Source organism: Lissotriton vulgaris, chromosome 1_1, assembly GCF_964263255.1.
Source record: "Lissotriton vulgaris chromosome 1_1, aLisVul1.2, whole genome shotgun sequence".
In the NCBI taxonomy this organism is placed as follows: Eukaryota; Metazoa; Chordata; class Amphibia; order Caudata; family Salamandridae; genus Lissotriton; species Lissotriton vulgaris.
In genome coordinates this window covers 109,873,319-109,877,208 of record NC_141685.1, presented here as the reverse complement: position 1 = coordinate 109,877,208, position 3,890 = coordinate 109,873,319, and positions in this window count along the sequence as shown.

Genomic DNA, 3,890 nt, shown 5'->3' with positions numbered 1-3,890 from the left:
TTTTAACTCCATAGTTTGTATAATAAATTGACTGAGCATAATACTTGAAGGTCCATCTCTCAGATCAGTTCTATTACAGTTTTAGTTGCGATAATAGAGATCATTGATAAATAGATTTTAAAAGCCATGGGTGGAATTGATCCTTGCTCTGAATCTAGATCATTGTCTGCAATAGAAACAAGTACAAACAGATCAAATCTAAAAAGATTGAATATGTTTATTATAGTGGTTTAGAGTAAACCAAGAAGACACACATTGTTCCTGAAAATCAGAAAATGTATCTAAAGATTATGATTACATCCTATTTTATGTCGAGAGACTGCTTTGGCTGTGTTCCTGTTTAAGTGACAACAATTGCAAATATATTTAACATAACATTAAAGCTGGATGTCAGAAATTCTGTCTTTAAGTTATGTGTGATGATTTTTATTTGATCTGAAGCAACACTAACACTAAATAGGTACGTGCACCGGTTATCGTTCAACTAACATTATTAGTAAACTTAATTTGGAGGGAATTGAGAAAAATGGCCTCATGTACCAAGGGTTTTATTGTTTAAAAAATCCACTGGTTCGGTAATTCACAGACTTTGCAAATGCTAAACCCCTTTTTGAAATGTACTAAGCCCATTTAATAATTCAGAATTTGGAAGGGGCATGTTAACAGTTTCCCTTCTGAATATTTAATACATCCTTAAGGTATGTATTAAGCTTTGAAACCATATGTGGGCTGAAAAACAGTAACAGGAGGTAGTAACCCAAGGGGACATTTGTGAATTTGAAAGTAAAATGGGGTGCATTAAACAATGCCTTTAATGTTTTCGGCCATGTTGAAAGGGGAAGGTCTTAGCCAGTCGGGATTCCTATTTAAATTTGGCAATCCAAAATTCTTCAAAAAAATCAAATTGAAGGTCCTGCATGGCTTGGCGAAAACATGGACTGAGGTAACAAAATCTATTAAACAGGGGTATTATTGCGATAAAACGCCGCTTTGGGGGTTACCTGATAGTCCAGCCTGGTTGGAAGATTCCCTATCCACTCCTTTAAGAGAAGCAGGACTTAAAGAAGGGGGGATCTTTTCTATGAGGGGGACCTGCTTTCATGGGAATATCTACAGAATAAAATAGGGCCAACCCTTTCAAGGTTCAAATACATTCAAATCCGAAGCCGGACAGTAGCATATAACGATCCACTAACAAAACGTAGCAAGTTTCCTCTCAGAGGGCATAGTCAATTAATAACTAACTTGGTTGGTACCCCTTCAACCAAACGTGAGATTTCACTATGGTATAAACTTCTTTTAGATGAATCTGATGGGGAATTTAAGCTACCAGCTCAACTTTGGGGGGACGTAATATTGACTCAAGATTTACAAGAACTTTGGTCCTCCTCATTCGAGCTTTTAAAAAGTTTGGTGAAACCCTCATGGCTACATAGGAACCATCTTTTTACCCTTCATAGGGCGAATTACTCTCCCCAAAGACTATCCAAATTTGTCGCAGGAAACTCAGTGGCATGTGCGCGGTGCGGGCTGATTGCAGCTTCAGATATTCATATGTTCTTTGAGTGTCCTCGAATTGCACCATATTGGGAGGCCATAGGTAAGACTCTTACGGCATCGTTAGGTATCCCAATTACTATAGATTTACCATTAGTGATTTTTGGTCTCCTGAAAACAACTCAAATTACAGTTAAAAGCCTGGTCTTCTATACGGTCCTCTTGGCAAGGAGAGAGATCTGCAGGAGGTGGAAGGATCCTACGCCCCCTTCCCATGCGGATTGGTTGATATCAACTTTACAGACAGCACGTATGGATTTAGCCAGATCGGGAAACCAAAATAAAAGGGCCTTTTGGCATTTGTTTGTATGGGCACAATAAAGATCCGGGGTTTTTTTTTTCCCCGGGTCCAATGATTATACTACTATGGTGCCAAATACTAATGTTGTCTGGTCCCAGTCCGGCCCAGGCCCAGCAGTAGGCCTCCCCACTGGTAGCCTAAAGGAATATCAAGCTGTGACAGTTGCGGGATTAATGGCCTTCCCACTCGAAATGAAATGATCACTCCCAGTTAAAATCACTGTGTCAACTGTACTAGAGCATATTCTAAATGGCTTTCTTAAACCATGGTGGATATGAGGACAAAAAAAAAAACAATGCCTTTATTTAAAAGCAATCACAGACACAGTAGTGTGCTGACTCTACAAGCAACCACTGTTTACCAAATGGATTATTAATTAGTACATGAACCTCAGTATTTTCTATATTGCTAAAATTTAGTCTCTAATATTTTTGTCATGTGGTGTAAATATTTGTTCCTGTTATTTCCCATTTCAGTATTGTCATGAAATGTACCTATTCTTTTTGTCAAACATATTGAAATATCTGTATCACAATTTTTGGGGCATTCTAAAAAGTGTTTTCACTCTCTAACTTGAAGCTTCCTATGGAAATACTGACGCGCAGTCCTGGTTTCTCCTAGATCATTTAGCTTTCTCACTAAACCAAGCACAATTTTCCTTTGAGAGCGGTGGTTATTGTAGTTAAACGCACTGGGGTTAGTTTAGAAAAGACAAATATAGAACTTCCTTTATCTTTAGAAATAATAATTGCAAAAGTTTATGTCCAATAATTTCAGATAATTTACTGATAAAGATATCAGATAAAGATCCCCTAATTTCTTATACCTTGTGGTATCAAAAATCTGCTAGAATTACAGACTTCTCTTCTAGATAAATCCAGGTTTGAGAAGGTATTAAATGCGATTATCAACTTTCTGTTATTTTAACACATTTTCTCAGTGCACAGAGTATTTTCCCTACATAGATCACAACATTTCATGCAATGGTCTGTGCTTAAACGTACAATGAAGGGGTAAAAATGTATTTCTACCACAGAAAAATATAGATATTAGTCGTATGTTAAGAAACAAGGGTGAGTAAAAACCTTTTGGGTGGAGTAAAATTGAAGACATTATTATTGTGATTTTTTGGGTATTTAGTTGATTTTTGCAAGCACTAACACTTCTCTGTGTAAAGTAAAGACCTTGAGAGTTTTGTAACTTTCAGATACTCAAATTGTAGATTCTGTTGCAATTAAAAATATTTCCAGGCCTGAAATTTCTTTGGAGGTTGCATGTGGGCAGCCTACGTTATCCAGCAAGAGTTTCTTGATGAATCCTATTGCAACTACAATATGTGCTCTCTCATGTAAAGTCAGGTTGTGAGAAGCTTTTCTGCAACTCAAGATACGCCTTACTTTTCACCTGGTGAGGACGCATTTCTCATTTTTAGTGAGATCTCCTTTCTGAGTATAATGTTTCTGGCTTTCCCCTCCAGTATAAGGCTTTAGTCTAGTGTGAATTCTCTCATGTGAAGTGACATTGTATTCAAGACTAAACCTTATCTGACATTCAGAACACACATGAGGCTTTTTTCTCCCGTGTGAGTTTGCTCATGTCAAGTGAAAAGTAATTTGTAACCAAAACTTTGCTTGCATTTCGAGCACTCATAAGGTTTTTCCCCAGAGTGGGATCTCTCATGAAGCATAACACTGACTTTCAGATTCAAGCTTTTATGGCATAAGGATTTTCTCCAGTGTGGAGTTTCTCATGGTGAGATAGTGTTTTTCTCTGCAGCTTTTCTGGCATTCAGAGCACTCATAAGGTTTTTCACCAGTATGGAGTCGCTTATGGTTAGTGAGGCTGTGCCTATTAAATAGGAATTTCTGGCATTCACAGCATTGGTAATGTTTTTTCCCTGTGTGCGTCTGCTCATGTAGAGTGAGATTGAGTTTAAAATTGATGCTTTTCTGGCATTGGGAGAACTGAATTATTTTGATGGTGTGGTGTGTGGCGCTTGTAACCATCTCTACCTCTGAATCTTATCTGACAT